Below are 18215 nucleotides of genomic sequence, written 5' to 3' on the forward strand. Positions count from 1 at the left end.
CTATTCTTTATTTTTCCTCCCATTTGATTTCAAATATTTCAAGAACTAATTCACAAGAAATCGGGCTTAGAAAATTTAGGGAATGAATTTTTTTCTCTTCATATGGCTAGTTACTTCGTTTCTTATAGAGTTGGTCAAAGATCAAAGGATAGAAAAAAAGGAAAGAACAAGCCAATATTAACTCAAGAGTTCAAGGCAGGCATCAAGCATTGAATCAGATATTTGATCACAAATCTTGTCTAGATGGCCCTCATTTACAGATTTAGAGGTGAATAAGAAGGCATCTATTCTCTAAACCTTGAAAAAAGACAAGCCTAATAGCAAAGGTAAGTGAGGAGAGATTTGGTTGGAATTTTTTTATGCACACTCCAGATGCTTGCAAGGAAGGAGTACAATCGGAATAGAGAAATGAAGAAAACCAGGTTCTTTCCGGTTCTAGCGGTTTCCGGTCAAACTCGAGTTTTGACCGGATTTGACCGATTCTTTGATTGACGGTTTTTTAAAGAGACTCGGACCGGATGCTTAGCCGGTTCTCGGTTCAACGGGGTTGGACCGGCTGGTCCGATCTGAGTCTGAAAACACTGGTTAGCATCATAAGAAGTACTTACAAATGTCACATTATAATTTTCAAATTTTCTAAGAAGTCTTTCTATATAATGTTCTTATAATAACATTATTGTGACGACCCCACCTTCTCCTATAGCATACCCTAAAAGTTAACGGATCACTTGCCTGACTCTCGCCAGGGCTCACTCATTTACATTAAATTCAGAAATAACATTTTGATAAACCAAACCAAACGCTCAAATCTTTTACAATACCAAGTTCAATACAAAAGCTTCAACCATAATATGAAACTAAAGGATTTACAATCACAAATGTCTTCACGTTAACTCCCTAAGATCCCACGTTCGTTCCTCGACCATCAACTCCTAGAAGGAAAACAAAACTAAAGGGCTGACCTAAAGTTCAGTAAGGTTTGCCGAGTAAGTAACATTTAATAAACACTTAAATTAGTACCATTAAACAAGTAATGCATATTTCATTGTACAATCACTTTCATTAAGCAATTGAGGAAACACTTCACTAAACAATCACTTTTAAAAGGATACGGTGCTCGCATTAGAGCCACTTCAATGTCATTGAGCATTTATTTCAGTGTCAAGAGACACTCATTTCACTGTCATTGGACATTCATTTCAATATCATTGCACATTCCGCCAATTCACCTCCTTATGTCCTCCAAAACAATAAACAATCCCCTACATTTAATAATCAGTTCAATAATTTCCCAACCTCATGATAATACTTGAGTATAATGAAACATTTACCCAAAACTACCGTCCTACCCGACCAAGCCCTTTGCTGGCTCGAATAGTCCGTTGAACAGAGAGTTTTGGGGCCCAATTCAGCCAATGTGATAAAATACACACACGGCTTACAGTCATGCACATTTACAATATCACTTGATCAATTATCAACCTTCAAACTCAACTAAGCCGAGTGCGATAAAGTATCCTCGACTTAGAAGGCGAGGAACAATTGAGATACACTTTGCAATGAATCACTTAGCAATATTTCATAATAAGTACATTTGTCCCATAATTTCACTCAAGTACACATAAACAGTTAAACACGTAAATTCGAAAACACTCACCCTAATCAAAAGTTACACTTCGATCTCGGAATTGCTTTCTTGCACACTGTTGTCTCCTGAGACAAGTTTAGGATCTTAAGGTGAATATACAATTCGTATATGATCACTTATCATTTATTACCTTATGAGTTAAATGATTAAAGTCAAGTTTTGGCTTTAAAAGAACAAGATATAACAATTTCAACAAGCTCTCTATATTTTACTTCAAAACTTGTCTATTTTTATCAATTCAAATTAGGGAAATATACATGTATTCCAAGTTTAAAGTCTTGTATGTTTAAACCAAGATTATATCTTTCTCAATTCAATATTTAATGATTATAGCCTATGAACACTTCATTCGTTCCTTTTAAACTAAACAAGAATCTAAGTTTATAGTTTAGATTTGGTTACACTACACCAGCTCCCATTTCTTTCTCTAAGATTCAGTTATATCCTTCCAAATTAGGACAACCACAAATATACGGAGTAAAACAGAGGATTAGTGTTGGTTTTGATGAGTACATGCATAAATTTCAGGTTACAAGATGAAATCTAAGGTTGGAAAAACATAGCAGCACTCAGATTCAAAGTTGAAATTTCATTTAATGCATCAAACAATAACCAAATTTGACATGCATTCATCAGTGAGCATGATATAAGATCGTTAGTAGGATTTTCATTAAGAAATTCACTAAAATCAACATTTAAAAGCTATCTTCCATCCACGTTTCAACATAAGCAAAGTTGAAAAGAAATCTAACAAACATTCAGTCCAAGTGAGGGGTTTTCCAATAATTTTATTGAATCCATCCCAAATCAACATGTAATCTCATAAACTAAAATGAGGACATGCAGTTCCGAAATCCAACAAAACTTCCGAAGAAATTTCAATTTTAAAACAAGAATTTCAACTAGACATCCATTGAACAAGCTAACAACTGTCTCACAGTTTTGCAGCCTTTTTACAGCCTTTTCAGCCCCATTAATCGAGTTTTCTCCAAGAAAAACTAGCATGAAACACTAAGTAAGGATTATATTAAGTATATAATATGATTTTCTAGTTACATTTCACCAAATTACCCACTTAAAATAAAAAACTCACTATCGGCCATGCAGTCCTCTAAACAAGGATTCCAGCCACTAAAGTCAAGCTTTTCACCATAGAAACTCACATGCATCACCCTATAACTTTATACAAGACATAGAGCACGAATTCCAGCCATAATTCAACATAAAATCCATTTAAATTGGAGAGAAAACCTGACATCAACTAGTTACCAGGCTAATGGATTTCTAGCTTTGAAGATTCACGTTTCATGAGCCAAAAAATGAAATATTTCTCTAGATATTTCGACATACATTCATTCCACCATATATTCTACTGTATATAGCATGTATTTCCAGCAAGTCCAGTCAAAATTTGAAGCAAGGGACGGCAAATGCAATATAAACTCAATCCGGACAGATTAACTCAAATCAAGGGAAAGTTTGATTTTAATCTTCAAAAGAACCACAAGTTTCTTTATTAAAACTAAACGCAACCAGTAATCTTCTTTACATGTAAAGGAAATGAAGATTTAAGGAAGTTTTACCCCTGCTTTGACTAGAGAAAGCTGGAAAATGAAGAATTGCTGCACTTGTTCCTCTCTTGGCTGAAGCTGGGAAATTCCAGCGGCTTTCCTTCAACATTTCCAGCCCAAACCTCCAACTTTTCATGAGCTTTTCAGCTGAGCATCTTATAAAACTTAAGTTAAACATATTGCATGCATCCTAAAATCATTCTTCCAAAGAAAACTCTGGTAACAAGCTACAATTCCAGCTTCATCCCCTCGATTGTTACAGTTTTCTTTTCCAACACTTAATCAGTCACTAAACAGAATTTTCTACACTTAGTCAGTCATTAATCTAGATTTTCTTCAGCCAAATCCCTTTATTTTACTCCTGAACCCAACATGTAGGTTAGAGTTAATGTGTTATGAGGTGAATTGAACCACAAAATAAGATTTCACAACCAAAATTCTTAGAGGGAACTAGAATAACTCTCTTGGCCAGCTTAACCAATCTTCCTTGCTAACTCCTGCAAAATTTTTCACTTAAATATCATATTTGCTCTAGATTCTTAGATAAAACAAGAGAGTAAACATATAACTCAACTCCTAGAAGAAAATTTCCTCCGCAATTTCGAATAATAAGCTACAACTTGCTTCATTTCCTCGGCCATAGCAAAATTTTCTTTCCAGCAAATAGTCAATCATTATTCAAGATTTCTACGGCCAAAACTCACTTTTCTAAGCTAAAGTCTAACATGCAACTTGAATCATCAAAGATATTAGAAGAATAAGATGTTTATAATGATTTTTACCTCCCTTTCTCTGTACAATCAAAGCTGGAAAAGAAGAAAAATGCAAGCAGTCCCCTTCCTCCTTCTCCTTCAATTCCTTATGGTAAAATGCTCCAAGCTTCCTCTTTTCTCTACCTCACTCTCTTACTCACTCAGTTGACTGGAAGGAAAGAATAGAATCAGAGAGCTCTCTCACTCTCACTCTTTCTCTCGGTTTTGGGTATGGAAAAGGAAGAAAGCTTATTACTCTATTTTGTCTATTTTTGTTTGCTCTCGGTATTGGCTATCAAAAGAAATGCCTTGTTTCTTATCTCGGTCACCACCCAAAATGTATTGGCAAAATCTCTCATTTTTCCTCTACCCTGTCACCGCTTGGTTTTGCTATTAGCTTGTTGGCCGCTGTTGTTTTCTCTCTCTCTTTGGTCATCACCTAACTTAGCAAGTAATTGGCAGCTGTCTTTGTAGGAGTTGTTTACCGCCCAACTGACAGCCAATTTCTGTTTATTTTTCCTTTCACCGTTCAAACTTAGCAAATGGTTATCTTGCTTCCATTCGGTTCCTATTTTGTCAAAATTCTAGTAGTTTGTTCCTTAGTTGCATGGTAGTTTAACCGAATCTCCAAGATTGGTTCGGTCCTTTAGTTTTAGTTCATTTGTTTGCTACGAGTCCATAATTTTATTGTCTCACACATTGACTCAAAATTTCATTTGTTCTAATTATATGTACCTTGAAAAATTTTGCTTATATCAATCTAGTAGATTTCCACGCATTTGGCTTTAAGGAAAATTAATTAGTCATGTAACTTATTCAACTATATAATGTATTCAAATGGCTCAAATTACAATATGCATATCATATGTTTATTTGATTCATATAAATTTTTTTATACCATTTTAGGATATTTCTAAATTCTCAATTTTTATAAAAAATTCAATTAGGCATAAAAAATTCAATTAGGCATTTAATTTAACCACTTATTCGTTATATATAATATTTCTAATATCAAAATAATTAAAATGAAATAAATTCAGGGCATACACATAATTTTCTCGGGTTCTCACAATTATACCATCAGTTCTCCTTACGATTTTAACATCTATATCATTTTAGTTTCACCCAAATCTTTCATATCAAAATCAAAATTAGAAGATAAGAAATATTTAGTACTATTAACAATATCTATACTTGTACCAAATATAAGCATGTCATCCATATATAGATTAATTATCACATATTGATTACGCACAATTTTAATATATACACATTTATCCATTTCTACAGATGAGAATTCGTCTTTTATCAATATTTGATCAAATTTCTCATGCCACTGTTTAGGAGATTGTTTTATACCATAAAGAAATTTAATTAATTTACACATCTTATTTTCTTGGCCAGATACAACATATCTTTCAGGTTGAAACATATAAATTTCTTCTTCAAAATCATCATTTAAAAAAGTTGTTTTGACATCCATTTGATGAACAACAAGTTTATGGATATAATCTTAAGCAAATAAAATACGAATAGAAGAAATTTTTGTTACTGGTGTAAATGTGTCAAAATAGTCAATATTTTATTTTTGAGAAAATCATTTTGCTACTAAACGAGCTTTATATTTTTCTATAGAACCATCAAAATTATATTTCCTTTTAAAATTTCATTTGCAACCAATAGATTTTGCACCAGGGGTAAATCTAACAAAATTCATGTTTTATTTTTCCAAATAGAATTGATTTCAGATTTAATTATTTCTTTCCAAAACTTGCAATCAAGAGAAAAAATAGCATCAAAATAAGTTAAAGGATCATCGTCAACAAGAAAGATTTGAAAATCATTTCCATAGGAAAATTATTTTCTCGACCTTTTACTTCTTCCCAATTCCTCATTAGAGGTTATTTTTCTATTTATTTCTTTTTTTTTTGCTTAAAAAATCAATTAGTCATCCTTGCACCCTTGATTTTGCATGGATTTTCGTATTTGCTCAATCAGAATCACAAGGCCAAAGAGATCATCGCCTCTTATGCATGCGAGGATTGCCGCAAGATTTATGTTGACACGCTCACTACGATAATGAATCACATTAACAACTACCCTGCCAAAAAGGTGGTTAATTGAAACCCTAGATTCATTTTTTATTTTGGGACTATTTTTCAAATAATCAATTGTTATTGTTCTAATTACAGGATAAAGTCCCAAGGAATGCCTTCACAAACATTGAGGAGTAAAGTCCACCTGTTAAAGTTGACAGTTGATTCGTCAATTCCAAAAATCGCTATTTTTATGTGCCTAATTTCTGAGATTGTCCACTTATTTGCAGTGTACTAGATGTGGCCTGGATATATGTCGATCCAGAAACTGGGGAACTTCGAGGCCACAATGATTGTTATTTCTGCAAGTATTTGCTTCTCACTATCATCAAGCTAAAGAAACTAAATGATTATGCCATGCCACATCATCATTTATTCCTTTAGGAGATAAGAGTCTAATAACTTTATTTAGTATACATGGTAGACAGAATCTTTTTTCCACAACCTGCAGAAATCCAGCATTTTCCATCTTTATTTTTGTTCTGCTTCTTCTCGTTGGTCAATTATCAGAGAATCTAAAATAGTTAGGCGGTTGGTTCACTTTAGATCTTGCAGATACCACAAAATTTCTATTGACAGCCGGCAGATTCCATATATCTTCTCTTCTTTTATTGATTTCTTTTCTTTTTTTTTTTTAAATTTCTTTCTGGCCATTTTCGAAAGAAGAAGAGAGAGATAAGGAGAAAGAAAAGGTGTCAAAAGGTGCGATTTAGGGCGGCTGTTTGAGGGTCAGAAGAAGATGCTTGAGAAATTTTATTGAACAGTGGAAAAATATGTTCAAAGAACTCTGCATTCTTTGTCTCAATAATTGTATTACAATCAAATATATCACTTCTTAAAACAAAAAAACTATATGCAGCACTATGTTCAACATATCCAATAAACATACAATTAGAAGTTTTAGAACCTAATTTTTGTTTTTTAGATTCAGGTAATAACACTTTAGCAAGACACCCCTATACTTTTAAATATTTTTAATTTGATTTATAATTTTTTCGTAACTCATAAGTTGTTTTATCAGCCTTTTTATGTGGAATCCTATTTTGTAGGTGACATGTAGATAATATAATTTCTCCCCATAAATTATCAGGAGTAGGAAAACTAATTAACATATAATTCATCATTTTCTTTAGTGTTCTATTTTTTCTTTCAGCTACTCCATTAGATTTTGGTGAGTAAGGAAATGTTATTTCATTTGTTATGCCTTCATATTCGCAAAACTTATCTAAAGTTAAATACTCACTTCCTTTATCTGACCTAATTCTTTTTATCTTCTTATTAAGTTGATTTTCTATCTCAGACATATAAGATAAAAAGGTATTATGAGTATCATCTTTATTTCTAAATAAATAAAGTTTAGTATATCTAGAATAATCATTTATAAAAGTAACATAATATATTTTTTCTCTTTTAGTCATAGTTTGTTTTAAGTCACCTAAATATGTGTGAATTAGATTTAATAATTCAGTTTCTCTTTGGACAGTTATATAACTTTTCTTTGTTATTTTAGTTTCTGCACATATTTCATATTTTTTCACATCATTATTATTAATACTAGGAAGTAACCCAAGTGATTGCATTTTCTTTATGTTGCTAATATTAACATGTTTTAATCTAGCATGCCATAAAGAAATTGAATCAACAATATAAATAGAAGAAGATGCATTTTCATTGATCACATTTAAAATGTTAAATACAAAAAATCTCTAATTACAGTAGGCATTGCCCACAAATACATTATTTTTTGTCATTACAATCTTGTTAGATTCAAATGACATTTTCACTCCAATTTTTTCTACCAATGCTATAGAATCCAGATTTGCCCGAATATTTAATACATGCAACACATCATTGAGAGTTAAAGTTTTTCTTGATATGAGTTTCAAGAGAATTTGCCTTTACCTAGAACTTTAGAAGTTCGTGAGTTTCCAAGATAGATCACTTTTTTATCATCTCCTATTGGGGTATACGTGAAAAATGCTTCTTGATTTGTACATGTGTGTCGAGTAGCCCTAGAGTTTACAACCCACTCTTTTATATTGATTACAATATTGACTTAAAAAATGACTGCAACAATTATATTATCCCCTTTCGGCTAAATTAACCTTAGGAGGATTGACATTTGCATTGTTACCTTTCTTTTTGTGACTACATTGAGCAACATGGTATTCTAATTTTTCACGAACATAGCAATTGTCTTTCTTCTTCTTAAAGTTGGAATTATTGGACTTGTAATTATGGAATTTATTGGCGTACCTTTTATTGTTGTTTTGTACCAGGTTAGCTTTGAGAGCCATCTCCTTAACTTTGGCAGTTCTTAACTCCTTCCTGTTGGAATTTTCAATCAGAATATGTTTCACAAGCTCATCAATGGTATAATTTTTCTGCTTGTACTTTAGGTTATTTTTATAGTCAGTGCACGATTTGGGTAACTTTTCAATTAGCATGCCAATAGCAAATTTTTCGGGCAAATTTATGCCTTCATTTTTTAGATCATCAAGTAGCATTTGATACTCCATGATTTGTACTTTCATTTATTTGTCTTCTGTCATCTATCATTAGTTGTACTTTTCCACAACGAATTTTTGTTTGATAACGTTTTCGACGATAAATTTTGTGATCAAAGTTTTTCAAATTGTCTTAGCTTTCTTTACAAACAGTTCATTTGAAAGTGTTTGTAAAATAGTATACCGACATACCTTATTGGCATATTATCAGGATTCTTATGTTTTAACATTCATAGTTGCAGTTGGTTGTGCTTCTATCAATACATAGATCACTCCATGAATGTCGAATGGAGAGTGCACATGTTCTTATCACCTTTTGAAGTTTTTATTGGCAAAAATTTCAATTTTGGAGACATTCGGAAAAGACTTAACCAAAGGTAGTGTGATTACAACTGATGCAGATACAGGTTGTGAGGTGTTAACATTGCCAGAGGCCATAGTTTCTTAATAGCATAGTTTTTTTTTAAAGAACTCTATTTTGAAAAACTCCACAACTATAATAGACTAAAATCTAAGAGTTTTAAAATAATAGAAAAGTCAGAAGATTAGCTCACTTGGCTAGCAAAGAGAGGCTTAGAAAAGCATTATTTCACATTAAAGAAGACAATAAGTTTAGATGGCATCCTAGTTATTTTTTTTAACAGTGTTAGAATGTGGTCAGAGCCTCTATTGTCAAATATATCTAGGAAGTCTTCCAAACCAAAGCATAAGGATTTTCAAAATTGAACCATTTGAATTTGTCCAAGAAACTCTATATTCATTTTAGTGACGAAGGAGAGGGGTTAAAAAAAAAGTTAGCATTGAAAATGAATACTAAGAAGGCCTATGACAATAAAAGAAATTTTTGGAGAAAACTTTGTCATTACTTAGGATTTCTGAGGACTTGATTTTAGTGATTATAAACTGTGTAGAGGTACAAAACACTAAAATTCTCTACTTCTGCTAAAGGCTCCTACAAGGGGATCCATTATCCCTTTACTTTTTTTAATTATTTGTGTAGATATAATAGGCCATATAATCTCGAAGATTGTGGTTTAGAAAAAATGGAAGGGTATGAAAACTTCTTTACCTAGTCTTATAGTTATACATCTACTTTTATAAAAATTTTATCCTCTACACATAGTTTTTCAAGATGTTATGTATACTTGTCATGCTGCACACCTTATTTTTCCAATAGATACATAACATAATTTTCTTATTTTATCTACTAGTCTAGTAATATAATCCAAACACGTTAGTAATCAAATTTTGTTGTTTTCTAAGAAATGACATTATTAGTCATTGTCAAAGGGATTATGAGGCCTCGTCTTCATACTATAGAGAGGAATTGCTGTCATTCAAGTCAATAATGCTGCTTATGATTGTGACGACCCCACTTTCCTCTAAGGCGAATCAGAGGGATCAGCGGGCCGCCTGCCCAACTCTCGTCAGGATTCACTAATACATCAAAACAAGAAGTACGAGTAAATCATTCAATAACATCAATAAATACTAACTATTACAAGCCGAATCATTCATCTTCAAAATATCTTAATACATAATTCAAAATTTAGCTTACATCCCAAAAGTACGAAATATAAAATATACCAAGTGCTGGCATGCTTACGACTTTCACGGTGCTAACACTTTTTCCCCTGTTAAGGAAAACGAGTATACAGTGAATGAGGTTCTAAGAAAATTATGCAGTCAAACCAACAAGAACATTTAATTTAAGACTAATTCAAGAAAGAATAAGACAAATACTTAAAACGCAAGTTAAGAAGTAACAATCCAATTCAAGGATACAAGGACTTCCAAAAGCCATATCCACATAGTTCAGACATCTCGCACGTGGTTGACGCTCCGTCAATATTTATCAAACCAACAACCGTAGAACATCACTTTATTTCAATTTTCGTTCACCGTTTCATCCTCTATACCGGGTCTGCACACCGCAATAAACCATGATGGTAATATTCTAACATATCAAGTAGTCGACGAGATAACACTCCACTCAACACAACAGTAGACCCAGGATTCGTTATCTAATTGACCAGACCCTTACCGACTCGACTCAAATAACTAACCAACATGCAGTTGCGTTGGTGGGATAACGGCCCAACCAACCAATCAAAATAATCATACAATAACAGTTAATAATAAAGAGTTGGTGGAACAATAGTCCAAACAATTAAGAGGACAAGTACAAACAAGAAAGGGTTTGAGCAAGATAAAGTACATGTTCACCCAAGTTAAATATGAAACAGTTCGATAATAGGAAATTTCATAGGGCACATATGTGTCAAGCAAGTATGAAGTGCAATATGCACTTAGAACACTCACCGTGTTAAAAAAAATTAACTTTTCTCAGTAAAAGGGTCCGCGGGTTCACTTTCAAAACCTGTGATCAAATACAAAGGGTAAGTGAACTAAAAAGTTCACGTTTAAAGCATTTGAATAAAGTAATCAAACCTCAAAGTGCTAGCTTTTAGACAAAAAGTATCATTTATTCTTGTTCCAATCATAAGGGAGAACTTTTGATGCTAAAGTTAAAATACAAATTTAAATGGAAAAAAGTAAAGTTTCAAATGAGGCAAGGATATAGTAGGTGATATAATAACGTTCAACAAGCGAATCGCGAAGAAAAGCCACTCGTTTTTTAAAATACCCTAGTTTTAAGTGAAAATTCACGTAGTGATCTAGGGGTTAACAAGGCATAGTAATCTAAAAGGCACAAATTCACCATCCAAGCACCAAATTACAGCTAGAATTCTTCATCATAAGTCCTACCATCCTATATTAAACCTTTAGTGCCATCGAATAAGAATTTCATGCCGCGCGCTATTCGAATAATGACTAAGAGCTAGTAGGGAAACTCGGTCTCGAACAATCAACACTCACTATTCAATTCAAAGGCATAAAATTGCGAGAAAATCTCAATTCCAATCATAAAACCAAACTCAAAATGATTCAACAACTCCAACTTGAAGTTGGAAAGGAAAGCAAGTACAACTTTAGAAAAACAGAATTTTCTCTAGCTTTGCACGATGCTATTTGAAAAATCATATCTCAAGATTTGTAAGTCCAAAATTTATAAATTTTATACCATTGAAAAGTAGATTCAAAGAATTACAATTTTCTAGAAGACACATTTATGAGATTCTGTTCACAACTCAGGCAAAGTTCAGTCTCAAGTTGCTACTTCATTAGGTAGAAAAACTAAACAGGTGTGAAAATTCAATCAAATTTGAAAAATCACAGATATTCATAGGAATTCAGAAAATTTCTGAAATTTTCACGGTAGACAGTATGCTGAATCTAGTTTCAAATGCAGCAAGCAAAACTCAATTTGAATTTTTTTACACTATGATACGACAGATTTTCCAAGACTGTTTAGAGTCTCCTGTGGAAAATTTTTTTAGCAACACTTGATTCAATCTTCTCACTTAAGTTCATGATTTTTTGTTCAAATCCAATTCACAATCAAAGTTTAATGTCTAACAAGATTTGTGGAGTAAGATTCCCCCAAAATTTCTTGAAAATAAGGGCTAATAGTACTCAAAAGTTTCAACTAGCAAGAAGCTTTGAAAACCGAATTTTTTCACCAAAATTTGCAACAAAATCCAACTAAGATTCAAGCTTCCAAGAAATATACACACAAGCCACAATATCAAACTTTAAAGCACCAAAATCTACCGCAAACATTCATCATAAAAACACAAGAATGAATCTCAAGTCATTTACCTAACTTACCATGAAAATACAAGAAATTTTCCTCAAATCATCTATCTAAATCAAGGTTTTAAAGAAACCCATCAACAACCTATCCAAGATTCAATCTCTCTACCTACAAATTTACTAGAAACTTGAAGGAAAAAGAGGGTTTCAAACCAATACCTCTCCTAGCAATTTGAACCAAACAACAAGTCAAAGTTTGCTCCAAAAGTTGCCTCCAAACAAGACTTCCTTCCAAGTTCAAGTAAGGTTCCAAGAATCAACCAAAGTCGGGGAAGATTGAAGCAAAAAATGGACGAAGAAAGTTGAACTTTTCTTCTTGTTTATGGGAGGAGAAGCTCGGCCAAGAGGAGTGGAAAAGGAAGAGAAAAAGTGCTGGGAAAAAGTGAGTTTGTTGGGTTTTACAAGCAACCAAAGTCAACTAGGAATAGTGAGAGAATAGGGTTCAACTCTCAAGTTTTGTCAATCTCCTACGAGATTCAAATCCTACTACACTTTCATGGTTATGATCATGTTTTGCTAGTTGGTTGTACTAATACGTCTCAAAAAAATTTAACGTAGTTACGGTAAAATATGCGCGTAAAAGATTTTTTTTTTTACTATTCCAATTAGTGACTAAATTACTAAGCAATTACTAATAGAAAAAAATGATTTAAAACGAATAAGTTGAGAAAAAATAGGAAACTAAACATGTGAATAAATAGTTAAAGAAATAATTAAATGATTGAAACACTTGAATAAATATATATATATATATATAAACAAAATTTTTGAGTTCTCACATCCTCTCTCCCTTAAAAGAATTTCGCCCTCGAAATTCTCACTTGGATTAGTAAACCACTTGGGGTATTTCTTTCGCATTTTCTCTTCTAATTCCCATGTAATTTCTTCAATTTCATAGTTTCTCCAAAACACTTTTACTAAGGGAATTTGCTTATGCATCGACTCTTTTACTTTTCTACCCAAAAGTTGTATAAGTTACTCCTCATAAGTCAGTGATTCATCTATCTTGATGTCCCCTAACCGAAACACGTGAGTAGGGTTGGGATGATACTTTTTGAGCATAAAAATATGGAATACATTATGTATCATAGACAAACTCACTGGTAACTCCAGACGATACGCTACACTTCCCACGCGTTGGAGAATCTCAAAAGGTTCTACGTATCTTGGGTTAAGTTTTTTTCCTTTCCTTGACATGATACTTGTCTTAAGTGACGTGACTCTAAGAAACACCTTATCTCCAATCTCGAATTTCAAGTTTTTTTATTATTATCTGCGTAACTCTTTTGCCGATTTTGAGTTACTTAAATTCTTTGGCGTATTAATTTCACATTCTCATACGTTTCTTCAATCCAAAGTACCGTTATAGGGTCCAAAACTCTTCGTTCTCTTAGTTCATCCCAATGAATCGGGGACCTACATTTCCTTTCATATAGTGCCTCATATGGTGCCATTTGAATGGATGAGTGGTAACTATTATGATAAGCAAACCTCACTAAAATCAAGTATTGTTCCCAACTTTCTCGGAAATTCAAAACACACGTTCTCAACATGTCTTCAAGAGTTTGGATTGTTCTCTCTGACTATCCATCGATCTGAGGATGATACGTAGTGCTATGATTCAACTTAGTTCCCAAGCTTTCTTGCACTTTTTTCTAAAGTTGCGATACAAATCGAGGATCTCTATCAGACACTATACTCACTAGCACTCCATGTAATCTTATAATTTCATCCATGTGTAGCTTAACTAGTTTCTCCAAAAAATACTTCATGTTAATAGGCAAGAAGTGAACTGACTTAGTTAATCAGTTAACTATAACCCAAATAGCATTATGTCCCTTTTGAGTTCTTGGTAACCCCGACACAAAATTCATTGTAATGTATTCCCATTTCCATTCGGGTACCTCTAAGGGTTGTAATAATCCTGATGATTTTTAGTGTTTAGCTTTAACTTGCTGACAAATCAGACATGTCTGTATAAATTGGGCAATCTTCCTTTTCATATTATTCCATCAATAAAGTAATTTCAAATCTTAGTACATTTTATTATTTTTCGGATCACCGTGTATCTGGAACAGTGGGTTTCTTCCAAATCTCCTTTTTCAAACCTTCGTCTTTTGGCATAACTATTTGGTTTCGAAACTTCAAGATCCCTTCAAGTCCTAAATTAAAGTCCAATATTCCATCCTTTTGTACATTTTTTACCCAATTCTGTACCATAGGGTCATTCTTTTGTACCTATTTGAGACGGTCTAACAAAGTAGATTTCACTTGGATATTTTCACAAATCACCTTTTGTCATTCTATACGTGGATTCCATTTGTTTACTTCTTCTATCATGTGCCATTCCTTAATCATCAACTCCAATATTTGAACTTTACGATTTAAGGTAGCAACTTCTACATTAGCCTTTCTTGGATGATAGTTGATTGTACAATCATAGTCTTCTAAGAACTCCATCCACCGGCGCTGCCTTAGATTCAACTTCTTTTGGAAAAACAAGTACTTAAAACTCTTGTAGTCCGTATACACATCAAATGTTACTCCATACAAGTAGTATTCTACTTTTTCAAAGCAAAAATCACTGCCGCTAGTTCTAAGTCATGGGTCAAATAATTTTGCTCATGAGATTTCAACTTTCTAGAAACATAAACAATTACATTTTCATTTTGCATCAACACACATTCCAAACCTTCTTTTGATGCATCTATATAAACTGTGAATCCGTCCTTCCCATTAGGTAAGGTTAATACAGATGCTCTAGTCAATTGCCTTTTTAACTCTTGGAAGCTATTTTCAGACTTAGCATTCCAAATGAACTTATTATATTTCTTAATCAACTCAGTCATCGGCCCAGCAATTTTGGAGAAATTTTTGATGAACCGACAATAATACTCTGTTAAACCCAAGAACCTACGAATGTTAGTAGGATTTTTCAGTTGTTTCGACTTGATAATAGCTTCTACCTTAGCTGGATTCACCGTGATTCCGTCCTTAAAGATTATATGACCTAGAAAAGATATTTCCTCCAATCAAATGTCATATTTGCTGAACTTAGCGTACAATTGGTGCTCCTTCAGGGTTTGTAGCCCTACCCTTAAATGGTGCTCATGATCTTCTTGAATTTTTGAATAGACTAAATATCATGGATAAAAATCACCGCAAACTAATCCACGTAGGGTTTAAAAACAGAATGCATTAAGTCCATAAAAGTTGCAGGGGCATTAGTTAATCCAAAAGACATTACCACAAATTCAAAATGTCCATACTTAGAATTAAAAGTAGTTTTTGTTGGTATGTTTTCTTTCTTAATTCTCAACTGGTAATACCTTTATCTAAGATCCAGTTTAGAAAGCACCACAACTCCTTCTAGCTGATCAAATAATTCATCAATGTGAGGTAAATGGTATTTATTCTCAATGGTGATATTGTTCAAATGTCAGTAGTCAATGCACAATTTTAAACTTTTATCTTTCTTTTTAACAAATAATACCGGTGCTTCCCATGGAGAATCACTTTTTCTTATAAATCCTCGCTCTAACAGATCCTGTAGTTGCAACTTCAATTTTTCAATTCAATAGGAGCCATCCGATATGGAGTTTTAGATATAGGTTCTGTCCCAAGAACTAGATCAATGTTAAACTCTACTTCTCTTTCTTGTGGCGAGGATGCAAGGATGCAAGCTTATTAGGAAAGATGTCAAGAAATTCCTTCACTACTAGTACATCCTCCAATTTCAATTGATCTTTTGGAGTATTGATTAAAAATGTTAGGTACCCTCGTGCTCCTATACTTAATAACTTTCTAATCCGAATTTTCGAAATAAGAGCAGACGAAACTAGCCTACCCCTCAGATTAAATTTTAGGGTTGCTTCTCAAGGGATACGAATCTCCACTACTTTCATCTTACAATCTAATTGAGTATGGTATCGAGCAAATCAATCTATTCCCAAGATAACGTCATACTACTTAATGGTTAAATTCATCAAATCTGCCAATAGTTTTCGCTCTCCAACCCATCTCACAATTTTTATATATCAAGTTCGCAATCAAACATTGGTCCCCAATAGGTGTCCCGACCTTTGGATCATATGGCAACTTAACAGGTTTCACATCCAAACCACACATAAAATCAGGGTTTACAAAAGAATGAGTTGCCCTCGGATCGATTACAACCTTAACTGGGCGATGGTAAATAGGGATCGTACATTTTATCACTTCAGAAGGATTAGGGTCTTGTTGCTAATTTAGAGCAAGCTGGTACTTTAGGTTGACTTTCTCCTGCATTTGTCTGCCTAGAAACTGGTTTATTCGACCTTTGAATCCCACTTTCTGGACGAGTCCTTTCGGGGCAACTGGCCACCTGATGTTCAACACTTCTGCAGCGTAAACACTTCCCCGTATTTTTTCAACAGTTATCTATCTCATGCCCTGATTTCCCGCAATATCCACAAGTTCACGAGAAATTTGCACTTGATCTCCTTGTGAGGCAGCCCCTGGGTTCCCTTGTCCACTGTGTACTCCCTTTGATGGGGCTCCTTTTTGCGGCCCCGGTATCTTAATTTCGCTAACTTCTCTTCATATCTTTGGCGACAGTATAACTTTATTTACCTGTCTGGAGGTGCCACTCAGGGCACCTCTTTTTTTTGCCTGGAAGTCTTTCATTTGAAGTCTAACACTTTCAACCCTCAAAGTTTTCTCTAAACCATCAGTAAAGGTGTCAATTTGAGCTGCTGCTAATGTCTCTTGGATCTTCACTTTCAATCTCTGAACAAATCACCTTACCTTCTTTTTCTCAGTCATCACCAACTCAGTGCCAAATTTAGATAGTTTAGTAAATTGGGTCTCATATTCGGCTATGCTCATGGTGCCTTGTCGTAACTTAATAAAATCATCCTTTTGTTTCTCTTAAATCAAAAAGAGAAGGAATTTGTCATTGAATTTCCTCACAAAATTTGCCTAAATCCACTAGGTTTGGTCTCTTTTCCACTTAGCTCTCACTACTTTCCACCATGCTCGAATCGCTCCCTTGAGTTGAAAAACGGCAAAAGTGACTTGCCTGTTCTCCGTGTAGTTTAAAACGGCAAATATATCCACCATGCTTTCCAACCAACTTTCAGTTGTTTCAGGGTTAGGTTCTCCTACAAATTTGGGTTGGAAAAACTTTTAAAACCTTTCTAGGGCTCTATCCGCCCTCCTTCTAGTCCTCCAGGTTGGTTTACTAGCTCAGGACCCTGTATATTTGCCAAATGTTCCAAGATGTCTATCATATGATTGAAGGCCGTAGCCACCTGATCCCAAGCTTCAACCTAGGTTCCCAATTTTGGTTCACCGCAGATCCTTGGTCATTCCCAAGATCTTGGGGTTGTCTATGTCCTCAACCACGATCTCGACCACACCCTCTACCGTCCATGTCTTATCACAGATCTAAAGGTGTGGGACATAAATTAAATATACATATAAGTCATAAAATCAATTAAAAGCAAAGTAAACGTTCATATATCATAAATGATCATAATAATTACTACCGATTAGGATAAATTCATCAAATTATTTCAAAAAAAGGGAAACAAATAAGATCATAGCAAAATGTGCCAAATCGTAGGTGTATAAAACAACAAAAGAACGTCATCCCTTATACAAAAGGTTACAACCTCTAAAGTGCAAGTCTAAACTAGGGTATAACCACAACCCCTATCTCCCGAATGGAGCCGGATCTATCACCACTCCTAGAGCCCCCACTGCTTGGATCCCTCTCGGGGCCATTAGCATTAATCACTCTCTCGACCAAGGCCACACACTCTGCGAGAATACCCTCGGTACGATCTCGAACCTCTGCTACAACCTGAGTAGTCGAGCGTTCACTTCCTGTAACTGCTCATGAAAGGCATTGGTCCTCTCTTGCTCCATTAAAATATTTTCCT

General features: G+C 33.9%; 1 long non-coding RNA gene across 3 annotated transcripts; it reads right to left on the reverse strand.

Annotated features, from left to right (window-relative positions):
- Nucleotides 1-756: 756 nt before the first annotated feature.
- On the reverse strand, nt 757-4396 carry LOC140007633 (uncharacterized). Of its 3 annotated transcripts, none has more exons than XR_011814962.1 (3): nt 3232-4394; nt 1658-1713; nt 757-1262 (listed from the first exon to the last, which is right to left on the reverse strand). It is a non-coding gene; the product is annotated as an uncharacterized lncRNA (long non-coding RNA). The 3 variants fall into 3 exon arrangements; XR_011814961.1 differs by having other exon boundaries at nt 757-1713; nt 3232-3716; nt 4002-4389; XR_011814960.1 differs by having other exon boundaries at nt 757-1713; nt 3232-4396.
- Between the last annotated feature and the right edge of the window lie 13819 nt (nt 4397-18215).

The sequence above is a fragment of the Coffea arabica genome, chromosome 5c, assembly GCF_036785885.1.
Source record: "Coffea arabica cultivar ET-39 chromosome 5c, Coffea Arabica ET-39 HiFi, whole genome shotgun sequence".
NCBI classification, from domain to species: Eukaryota; Viridiplantae; Streptophyta; class Magnoliopsida; order Gentianales; family Rubiaceae; genus Coffea; species Coffea arabica.